General features: G+C 41.1%; 1 long non-coding RNA gene across 1 annotated transcript in view; it reads left to right on the forward strand.

Moving 5' to 3' along the window:
- Positions 1–12,424, forward strand: part of LOC141379422 (uncharacterized) — a 100,103-nt gene that overhangs the window by 5,577 nt on the left and 82,102 nt on the right. The window contains exons 3-4 of the long non-coding RNA XR_012396025.1: positions 2,355–2,495; positions 2,742–2,984. This is a non-coding gene — a long non-coding RNA (uncharacterized lncRNA). The remainder of the gene's footprint in view (positions 1–2,354; positions 2,496–2,741; positions 2,985–12,424) is intronic.

Below are 12,424 nucleotides of genomic sequence, written 5' to 3' on the forward strand. Positions count from 1 at the left end.
ATTAATGTAAAATAATACAAAATATTTACTAATGTTACTAATTGTTGTTCCGCACTTATAAAACCAATATAACACCGTTGACATTTTTCACCCTTTGTGCTTTAGCTCAAGATGCTAACCTTAATCACATTATTGTTTTTAAAAAGTGAATAAGAAGTTCACTGAAAATATCGTAAAAACCGAGTTGACTGAGTTAATCTTCTATTGGTATATTCTAAACATTTTGTACAAGTGATGGAGAAAAGAATAATGACATGCTTCAGTGCCTTCCAGAAAAAGTAACATCACATGCATTTATTATCAGTGCTTTAAAGGTTGTCATACCTTTTACAGTATAACCGATGTAAAAGAGTTGACCAGGATGTAGAGACAAACACAAAATGTATTCGTTATTACTGAAAATACAAATAACACAGAAAACAGCAAATTTTTATATAACTTGATAAAGTAAATATAGTTTTGATTATCTGATGATATAATGGGTGTCTTTGATTTAATATTTTGACAAAATGTTCTTAAAGGTGCTGTATGAAAGTTTTTGACTCTTCCAAAGCATCAAAAAATACTATTATATGTTTGCAGATATTTAGGAAACATGCCTAGTGAACATTCCTGTTTTTCTGAAAAACAATGCTGAAGTAAGATATTCTGCTTGGAAAATGTCTTACGTGTCGGAATGCTGACTTTGTTTTAGTTTATTTACCCCGCCCACCACCACTTTAGCCAATTATATTTCAGCACTCCGGGTTGCCTTGTTGGAAAACTGCATATTTCATTCATTCATTCATTAAAAAAGGCTCTCAAAGCATGCGTCTGCGACCGAAATGCGACCACCGCTGGACAGTAACAAACTCTAAAATTAGAAGCAGATTCGGAGTTCCACATGAGGTCATTACTTAGTAAATAATATAAATATTAGGAACGTAAACACAGGGACACAGGCGTACATTGTAACCCTGTGTCCTAACTACATGCTACGTGACGAGATTTGAGCAATTTGGCTGTTTGCACCAGATGAAACACGACAGAAATTTAATATGCTGTCATTCAGAAGAACAGAATATGCATGAAATAGTAAGGTTTATAACCTAAATATTACATATTAAACCTCTTTTTTATTATTATTTTTAGGTTTTTTTCCCCTTTAATTGAGATAGGACAGTTGAAGTTATAAAAAGGAAAGCATTGGGAGTAGAGAGAGGGATAGGGTTGGCAAAGCACCTCAAGCTGAGAATCGATGTGTCAGTGCACTTTAACCACTAGGCTATTAGCGCCGATATACTAAACCTCTTTAACATTATTAAATGAATCACTGATATGCGTTGGTTTTGAGTCTAAAGTTAGAAATAAGTTCTAAGTTCAATTTCAAATGGTTTATTTTATTGAATTATTTGCTGCTGGTAAACCATCTGCTGCTGCTTTCAGTGGTATGGCAATAAATGTCATGTAAAATGGCATTTAAACTCACAATATTAGCATTTAACACTGAATAAAGCACATGAGGTGTACTTGTTGTTCAGCTGCTATAGAAACAGAAGCCATTTCTAAATATAAATTTGAGGTGTAAAGAACACAATAAAATTAAACTCCTTTAAATTTGGAGAATTTACGTTGTTGCCTTTATTTAGAACAAAATTTTAATCTTTAGACTAGATAGTCAGGGACACTCCTGTTGATGTCGTCAATCTAGCAACCTGCACTTGCCTGTGTTTTTAACCAGAAGTGAAATATCTAGTTCAGCCACTGGCTGCCAAACTTACATACTGCACCTTTAATCATGTTATTGTTTTTAAAAAGTGAATGAGAAGTTCACTGAAAATATCACAATAACAGGATTGACAGCTAGTTAATCTAGTATTGGTATATTCTACACATTTTGTACAAATGATAGATAAAATGATAATGACATACTTTTTTATGTCATCACATCTGTGCTTCAAAAATTGTCATACCTTTTATAACTGATGTAACTAAGTTGACCGTAATGCAGGGACAAACTCAGGTTTAAGTTAATATAAGTTAATATTTTCAAGACAAAATGTCCCTAAATGCACATACAAACAATATTTTTAAAGATAACGATGTAATTTGTGTAAATATATTCAAAGCTGTTTAATTATTCCTATTATTATTTTTAAAAAACAGAAGGTTTATCTTGATTTAGAGATTATATTATGCGTGTATATATATATATATATATATATATATATATATATATATATATAAATGAGGTTTTACCAACAGCATTCAAGGTAAAAATAGTAAATGATGGGTGTAAATTGGTATGCCAGCGGTTTCCTCCACTTTGCTGATCAAACAAGCTTCTGCTTAATGCTTTTCATTTATCAATACAGCCCCATCAGCAGACAAGCAACAGTCTCGCCGGAGTGCTTGAGCTCTGAAACATTAATGACAGACGTCACAGCAGAAAGGTCTGAGTCGTGGCAGAGAGCAGCTAACAGAGATCTTAGGGATCAGACTGCCGATTAACCCTGGTAAGTCAAGTGTGTAAGTGGCGTGTGGCAGTCTTCTGAAATGAGGAGACAAAATCCCTATGGTTTTCTTTTTAGAGCCGTCTAAAGCAATTTACACCATTGACACTATAGTACTGTATTTTTTGTTTTTATACATATATATTGTTGTTTGTATTTAATTAAATACTTAAGTGTGCATTGATCTTTACTGCAGTGATTAATATTCATTAATTCATTAATTTTCCTTCAGCTAAGTCTCTATTTCAGAGGTCGCCACAGTGGAATGAATCGCCAACTATTCCAGCATATCTGTTACACAGCGGATGCCCTTCCAGTTGCAACCCAATACTGGGAAACAGCCACACACACACAAACACATTCCTTTGGACTTGTGGGGAAACCGGAGCACCCAGAGGAAACCCACGCAAACACCGGGAGAACATGCAAACTCCACTGGGAAACGCCTCCTGTCTCAGCTGAAACTCGAACCAGTGCCTTTCTTGCTGTGAGGTGACAGTGTTAACCACTAAGCCTCCGTGCCTCCCCCAGTGATTAATATATTTTTGCTTTTTTAAATATTTTAAATCAACACTTATTTTAATCCTAACTCATGTAGTGTGTACCATGTAATTCATGTATGAAAATGCAGCCTTCTCATATTGGCATAAATGTGAGCATTGTCATTCTATAATATAACGATATAATGTGGTTAAAACTTTCATATTAAAAGAGCACAAGGCTCATTGTAATGTATTGTTGTAGTTAAAAGCAATACAAAAACCTAAAGTTTTACCATTTAGAATCTATTCAGCCGATCTTCGGGTCTGTTAGGAGCACTTTTAGCTTAGCTTAGCATACATCATTGAATTGGATTAGGCCATTAGCATCTCAAAAAAAAAAAAAAAAGTTTTATAATTTTTTTTTTTAACCGTCAGTTTTATCACTTTCCTATTTAAAGCATGACACCTAGTCAGTGGCGCCGCTGGCCAGTACGGTCAGAACATTCTAGTGGGGGCTCTCGTGTACAATAGTGAAGAGTTTGGCATAGAGTGTGTCATGGATGAAAGTGAAGAGCTTAGGTGGGGGTGGTGTTTGGGGCAAATGTGAAGAGCATGAAGGGGGGTTCAATGTCGCGGTCGAAAATGAAGAGAGAGGGGGGTGCTATAGTAAGGGTGTACTCACACTACGTACAGTTGCCTTAAACCATGCTGAAGCACACTTGTCCCCTCCCTTCTGCTACAACAGCCTGCACTCATATTGCATCCGAGCCGGGGCACACTTACATCATCGATGATGCGCTGGTCAGTTTAACAGAAGAGAATCGCTCGGGTATTAGGAGATTTGCTGAAAGTGCAGCTGACGTGCAGTGAGGGGTTTGTGTCTTTAGAAAAATACGATATTTCGCATTTATTGAACATTAAGAATAATTAATAAATGCATGTAAAACAGTCCCTTAAAAGTCACGTCTTCACTTTTGGACTCAGCACAGTTTGCACTTACAGTACAAGTTTACTACGCTCTGGTACACCTCTTTCAACTGGACCAGGGCCAGCCAACTGAACCCTGCCTGGGCACAATTCAGAGCAGTCACACTTCTCAAACATACCAGGAAACACACCTGGCTATGGTTTGGATAGCATAGTGTGAGTGCGCCCTAAATCTGGAGACCCCAAAACACTGTGGGCCCTTAGAATCTTCCTAACTTTCCCTCCTTCATGCCTATACTTACATTCATAGCTGCTGACTTAGAAAACATTTATCAGCCTTTTTTTCTTTTTTTATTGGCCATGAAAACAGGCAGTTTGCACTGATACTACTACTACTACTACTACTACAGTAAACCCAAGTGGCAACTGACACTTTTATAAATACTCACCAGAGCTTAGATGTTTTGGGTTTGGCACTTGGTGAGGGTTTATTTTAAGCCCTGGTTACACTGTCTAGTAAAATCAATAGGAAATAAAGCTGCAAGCAGCGATGATAGGGACCTCGCACCCGGGCTCACCGCCGCCCTGTGGCCTCAGGATGACAGAGAACAGCGAACAATAATGTTTTAAGCCGATATATATAAAGAAGCCTAGAAAATCATAGATTTATGCCAAACTTTCTCCTGTCAGCAGGTGGCGCTATGACTGTGACTCAAGATTGGCATGTAGATGTCTTCAGGAGAGAAATCTTATCAACCATGTGAATTTTCAGGCAGGTCGGACGTTGTTTAGCTGAGTTATAAGCCAAACTGCCTTTTGTCAGCAGGTGGCGCTATGACAGACTCAATGTTGTTATGTAGATGTGTTCAGGAGAGGACTTTTATCAACCATGTGAACTTTCAGGCAGATCAGACTTTGTGTGGTTGAGTTATAATGCAAACTACCATCTGCCAGCAGGTGGCGCTATAACTGTGACTTAAGATTGGCATGTAGATGCCTTCAGTAATGGAATTTAATCAACCATGTGAAGTTTCAGGCAGATCGGATATTGTTTGGCTGAGTTATAAGCCTATCAACCTTCTGCCAGCAGGTGGCGTTATGACTGACTCATTACTGTTTTGGGGATGTGTTCAGAAGAGGACTTTTATGAGCCATGTGAAGTTTCAGGCTGATCAGACATTGTGTGGTTGAGTTATAAGGACTTCCTGTTCCACGGCGAAGTGTTGAGGTTTGTCATGCTGCCACGGACACACCCCTCTGCAAAAACTCTAGATCTTGACAATATATCATCACTTAAGCTTTCAGATAACAACCCACCAAATTTGGTGCCGATACGAAAAAATTTGTGGGAGGAGTTTATTACGCTGTAAATCATGACATTTCCTGTGGTCAGCAGGTGGCGCTATAACTGTATCTGGATATCGGCATGTAAACGTGTTCTGGTCTGGACTCTTATTAAACATGTGAATTTTGAGGCAGATCGGATAATGCATGCCTGAGTTATAATGACTTCCGGTTTTGTGGCGAATCGTCAAAGTTTGCGGGGCCGCCACGGACACGCCCATCGACAAAAACTATAAAGCTCCGCAATTTAACATCGCCAAGGCCTTTAGATGACAAAACCCAATTTTGGTGTTGATAGCATAAAATCCCTAGGAGGAGTTCGTTAAGATACAACGCCTGGAAATGGCAAAAATGCCACTTATTTGCAGCAGGAAGTTAAAAATATCCAACTTCCTGTTGGGTTTGAGATATGGCTCCAAGAGACTTTTTCGTATGTTTTGGCGTGTTTGAGGTGTGTGCCAATTTTCGCGCATGTGCGTGATTCGTAGATCAGGGGCTCGTCCGTTAAATTTTTCTAGGTGGCGCTGTCGAGTCATTTTGCCACGCCCACTTCAATATTGTTATGTGGATGTGTTCAAGAGATGACATATATCAACCATATGAAGTTTCAGGCTGATCAGACTTTGTGTGGTTGAGTTATGAGGACTTCCTGTTCCATGGATAAGCGTTGAGGTTTGTCATGCCGCCTCGGGCACGCCCCTCTGCGAAAACTCTAGATCTTTACAAAATATCACCGATAGAGCTTTCAGATGACACCACTCAAATTTGGTGCTGATACCATAAAATTTGTGGGAGGAGTTTGTTACAGTGTAAAACATGTCATTTCCTGTGGTCAGCAGGTGGCGCTATAACTGTATCTGGATATCGGCATGTAAACGTGTTCAGGTCAGGACTCTTATCAAACGTGTAAATTTTGAGGCAGATCGGATAATGCATGCCTGAGTTATAACGACTTCCTGTTTTGTGGCGAATCGTCAAAGTTTGCGAGGCCGCCACGGACACGCCCATCGATGAAAACTCTAAAGCTTCGCAATTTAACATCGCCAAGGCCTTTAGATGACAAAACCCAATTTTGGTGTCGATCGGATAAAATCCCTAGGAGGAGTTCGTTAAAATACGACACCTGGAAATGGCAAAAATGCCACTTTTTCGCCGCAGGAAGTTAAAAATATCCGCCTTCCTGTTGGGTTTGAGATATGGCTCCAAGAGACTTTTTCGTATGTTTTGGCATGTTTGAGGTGTGTGCCAATTTTCGTGCATGTGCGTGATTCGTGTATCGGGGGCTCGTCCGTTTAATTTTTCTAGGTGGCGCTGTCGAGTCATTTTGCCACGCCCACTTCCGAAGCCTATAATAAACGTAAATTTTCGCCACTTCTGAGGCGTGTGCAAAGTTGCGTGAGTTTTCGGGCATGTTTAGCCCCTCAAAACCGCGATTCATTCCGCGGAAGAAGAAGAAGAAGAAGAAGAAGAAGAAGAATTAAAGCTGCAAGCAGCGATGATAGGGACCTCGCACCCGGGCTCACCGCCGCCCAGTGACCTTACAATAACAGAGAACAGCGAACAATAATAATTTAAGCCAATATATTTTTAAAAATCTAAGAAAATCACAGATTTATGCCAAACTTCCTTCTGTCAGCAGGTGGCGCTATAACTGTGACTCAAGATTGGCATGTAGATGTCTTCCGGAGAGGAATCTTATCAACCATGTGAAGTTTCAGGCAGATGAGACATTGTGTGGCTGAGTTATAAGCCAAACTTCCTTCTGCCAGCAGGTGGCGTTATGACTGACTCAGTATTGTTATGTGGATGTGTTCAGGAGCGGACTTTTATCAACCATGTGAAGTTTCAGGCAGATCAGAGATTGTGTGGAGATTGTGTTTTAAGACAAACTACATTCTGTCAGCAGGTGGCGCTATGAAAGACTCAATATTATTATGTATATGTGTTTAGGTGAGGACTTTCATCAACCATGTGACATTTTAGGCAGATCTGACATTGTGTGGCCGAGTTACAAGCCAAAATTCCTTCTGCCAGCAGGTGGCGCTATGACTCTGACTCAATATTGTTATGTGGATGTGTTCAGGAGAGGACTTTTATCAATCATGTGAAGTTTCAGGCAGATCAGACATTGTGTGGTTGAGTTATAAGAAATTCCTGTTCCATGGCGAAGCGTTGAGGTTTGTCATGCCACCACAGACACGCCCCTCTGCAAAAACTCTAGATCTTCACAATATATCATCGCTAGAGTTTTAAGATGACACCACTCTATTTTGGTGCTGATACGGGAAAGTTTGTGGGAGAAGTTTGTTACAGTGTCAAACATGTCATTTCCTGTGGCCAGCAGGTGGCACTATAACTGTAACTGGATATCGGCATGTAAACATGTTCAGGTCAGGACTGTTATTAAATGTGTGAATTTTGAGGCAGATCTGATAATGCATGCCTGAGTTATAAAGACTTCCTGTTTTGTGGCGAATCATCAAAGTTTGCGAGGCCGCCACGGACACGCCCATCGCTGAAAACTCTAAAGCTTCGCAATTTAACATCGCCAAGGCCTTTAGATGACAAAAACCAATTTTGGTGTTTATCAGATAAAATCCCTAGGAGGAGTTCGTTAAAATACAATGCCTGAAAATGGCAAAAGCGCCACTTTTTCGCCACAGGAAGTTAAAAATATCCGACTTCCTGTTGGGTTTGAGATATGGCTACAAGAGACTTTTTCGTATGTTTTGCCATGTTTGAGGTGTGTGCCAATTTTTGTGCATGTGCATGATTCGTAGATCGGGGGCTCACCCGTTTAATTTTTCTAGGTGGCGCTGTCCAGTCATTTTGCCACGCCCACTTCAATATTGTTATGTGGATATCTTCAAGAGATGACGTTTATCAACCATGTGAAGTTTCAGGCAAATCGGACATTGTGTGGTTGTATTATAAGGACTTCCTGTTCCATGGCGAAGCGTTGAGGTTTGTCATACCGCCACAGACACGCCCCTCAGCGAAAACTCTAGATCTTCACAATATATCATCGCTAGAGCTTTCAGATAACACCACTCAATTTTGGTGTTGATACGATAAAATTTGTGGGAGTAGTTTATAACTCCGTAAATCATGTCATTTCCTGTGGCCAGCAGGTGGCGCTGTAACTGTATCTGGATATTGGCATGTAAACGTGTTCAGATCAGGACGCTTATCAAGCGTGTGAATTTTGAGGCAGATCGAATAATGCATGCCTGAGTTATAACGACTTCCTCTTTTGTGGCGAATCGTCAAAGTTTGCGAGGCCGCCACGGACACGCCCATCGATGAAAACTCTAAAGCTTCGCAATTTAACATCGCCAAGGTCTTTAGATGACAAAACCCAATTTTGGTGTCGATCGGATAAAATCCCTAGGAGGAGTTCGTTAAAATACAACGCCTGGAAATGGCAAAAATGCCACTTATTTGCAGCAGGAAGTTAAAAATATCCGACTTCCTGTTGGGTTTGAGATATGGCTACAAGAGACTTTTTCGTATGTTTTGCCATGTTTGAGGTGTGTGCCAATTTTTGTGCATGTGCATGATTCGTAGATCGGGGGCTCACCCGTTTAATTTTTCTAGGTGGCGCTGTCCAGTCATTTTGCCACGCCCACTTCAATATTGTTATGTGGATATCTTCAAGAGATGACGTTTATCAACCATGTGAAGTTTCAGGCAAATCGGACATTGTGTGGTTGTATTATAAGGACTTCCTGTTCCATGGCGAAGCGTTGAGGTTTGTCATACCGCCACAGACACGCCCCTCAGCGAAAACTCTAGATCTTCACAATATATCATCGCTAGAGCTTTCAGATAACACCACTCAATTTTGGTGTTGATACGATAAAATTTGTGGGAGTAGTTTATAACTCCGTAAATCATGTCATTTCCTGTGGCCAGCAGGTGGCGCTGTAACTGTATCTGGATATTGGCATGTAAACGTGTTCAGATCAGGACGCTTATCAAGCGTGTGAATTTTGAGGCAGATCGAATAATGCATGCCTGAGTTATAACGACTTCCTCTTTTGTGGCGAATCGTCAAAGTTTGCGAGGCCGCCACGGACACGCCCATCGATGAAAACTCTAAAGCTTCGCAATTTAACATCGCCAAGGTCTTTAGATGACAAAACCCAATTTTGGTGTCGATCGGATAAAATCCCTAGGAGGAGTTCGTTAAAATACAACGCCTGGAAATGGCAAAAACGCTAGTTTTTCGCTGCAGGAAGTTAAAAATATCCGACTTCCTGTTGGGTTTGAGATATGGCTCCAAGAGACTTTTTCGTATGTTTTGGCATGTTTGAGGTGTGTGCCAATTTTCGTGCATGTGCGTGATTCGTGGATCGGGGGCTCGTCCGTTTAATTTTTCTAGGTGGCGCTGTCGAATCATTTTGCCACGCCCACTTCCGACGCCCTTAACAAACGTAAATTTTCGCCATTTCTGAGGCGTGTGCAAAGTTGCGTGAGTTTTCGGGCATGTTTAGCCACTCAAAACCGCGATTCATTCCGCGGAAGAAGAAGAAGAAGAATTAAAGCTGCAAGCAGCGATGATAGGGACCTCGCACCCGGGCTCACCGCCGCCCGTTGGCCTCAGGATGACAGAGAACAGCGAACAATATTAATTTAAGCCGAATTTTATAAAGAACCTGAGAAAATCTCACATTCATGCCAAACTTTCTCTTGTCAGCAGGTGATGCCATGACTGTGACTCAAGATTTGCATGTAGATGCCTTCAGTAGAGGAATCTTATCAACCATGTGAATTTTCAGCCAGATCGGACATTGTTTGGCTGAGTTATATGTAATTTCCTGTTGCCAGCAGGTGGCGCTATGACTGTGACTCGATATTGGCATGTAGATGTCTTCAGGAGAGGATTTTAATCAACCATGTAAATTTTCAGGCTGGTCAGACTTTGTGTGGCTGAGTTATAAGCCAAACTATCTTCTGCCAGCAGGTGGCGCTATGACTGTGACTCAATATTGCAATGTAAATGTCTTCAGGAGAGGAATTTAATCAACCATGTTAAGTTTCAGGCAGATCAGAGATCGTGTGGCTGAGTTCTAAGCCAAAATACCTTCTGCCAGCAGGTGGCGCTATGACAGACTCAATATAATTATGGAGATGTGCTTAGGAAAGGACTTTCATCAACCATGTGAAGTTTTAGGCAGATCGGACATTGTGTGGCCGAGTTACAAGCCAAACTACCTTCTGCCAGCAGGTGGCGCTATGACAGACTCAATATTGTTATGTGGATGTGTTCAGGAGAGGACTATGATCAACCTTGTGAAGTTTCAGGCAGATCGGACATTGTGTGGTTGAGTTATAAGCATTTCCTGTTCCATGGTGAAGCGTTGCGGTTTGTCATGCCGCCACGGACACGCCCTTCTGCAAAATCTCTAGATCTTTACAATATATCATCGGTAGAGCTTTCAAATAACATCACTCAAATTTGGTGCTGATATAATAAAGTTTGCGGAAGGAGTGTATTACAATGTAAAACATGTCATTTCCTGTGGCCAGCAGGTGGCGCTATAACTCTATCTGGATATCAGCATATAAACGTATTTAGGTCATGACTGTTATCAAGCGTGTGAATTTTGAGGCAGATCGGATAATGCATGCTTGAGTTTTAACAACTTCCTGTTTTGTGGCGAATCGTCAAAGTTTGCAAGGCTGCCACGGGCACGCCCATCAATGAAAACTCTAAAGCTTCGCAATTTAACATCCCCAAGGCCTTTAGATGACAAAACCCAATTTTGGTGTTGATCAGATAAAATCCCTAGGAGGAGTTTGTTAAAATACAATGCCTGGAAATGGCAAAAATGCCACTTTTTCGCCACAGGAAGTTAAAAATAACCGACTTCCTGTTGGGTTTGAGATATGGCTCCAAGAGACTTTTTCGTATGTTTTGGCATGTTTGAGGTGTGTGCCAATTTTCGTGCATGTGCATGATTCGTATATCGGGGGCTCGTCCGATTAATTTTTGTAGGTGGCGCTGTCGAGTCATTTTGCCACGCCCACTTCAACATTGTTATGAAGATGTGTTCAGGAGCGGACTTTTATCAACCTTGTGAAGTTTCAGGCAGATCACACATTGTGTGGTTGAGTTATAAGGACTTCCTGTTCCATGGCGAAGCGTTGAGGTTTGTCATGCCGCCATGGACACACCCCTCTCCGAAAACTCTAGATCTTCACAATATATCATCGCTAGAGCCTTCAGATAACACCACTCAAATTTGGTGCTGATACGATAAAATTTGTGGGAGGAGTTTGTCACACGGTAAAACATGTCATTTCCTGTGGCCAGCAGGTGGCGCTAAAACTGTATCTGGATATCAGCATGTAAACGTGTTCAGGTCAGGACTCTTATCAAGCGTGTGAATTTTGAGGCAGATCGGATAATGCATGCCTGAGTTATAACGACTTCCTGTTTTGTGGCGAATCGTCAAAGTTTGCGCGGCCGCCACGGACACGCCCATCGATGAAAACTCTAAAGCTTCGCAATTTAACATCGCCAAGGCCTTTAGATGACAAAACCCAATTTTGGTGTCGATCGGATAAAATCCCTAGGAGGAGTTCGTTAAAATACAACGCCTGGAAATGGCAAAACCGACACTTTTTCGCCGCAGGAAGTAAAAAATATCCAACTTCCTGTTGGGTTTGAGATATGGCTACAAGAGACTTTTTCGTATGTTTTGGCATGTTTGAGGTGTGTGCCAGTTTACGTGCATGTGCGTGATTCGTGGATCGGGGGCTCGTCCGTTTAAATATTCTAGGTGGCGCTGTCGAGTCATTTTGCCACACCCCTTTTCGAGACCCATAATAAACGTAAATTTTCGCCACTTCTGAGGCGTGTGCGAAGTTTCGTGAGTTTTCGGGCATGTTTAGCCTCTCAAAACCGCGATTCATTCCGCGGAAGAAGAAGAATAATAAGAAACGGAGCAATTCCAATAGGGCCTTGCACCGTTCGGTGCTCGGTCCCTAATAATAAACAGAGCAATTCCAATAGGGCCTACGCACCGTTTCGGTGCTCGGTCCCTAATTAAACGATTGCTATTCAAATGGCTAGGAGCTCTACTTGCATTCTTAGTACACATTCTTTTTTATTTTTTTGAGTAAGATGCTAATGGTCCAATCCGATTAAATTATTTATGCCAAGCTAAGCTA

This window comes from Danio rerio, chromosome 20, assembly GCF_049306965.1.
Source record: "Danio rerio strain Tuebingen ecotype United States chromosome 20, GRCz12tu, whole genome shotgun sequence".
NCBI classification, from domain to species: domain Eukaryota; kingdom Metazoa; phylum Chordata; class Actinopteri; order Cypriniformes; family Danionidae; genus Danio; species Danio rerio.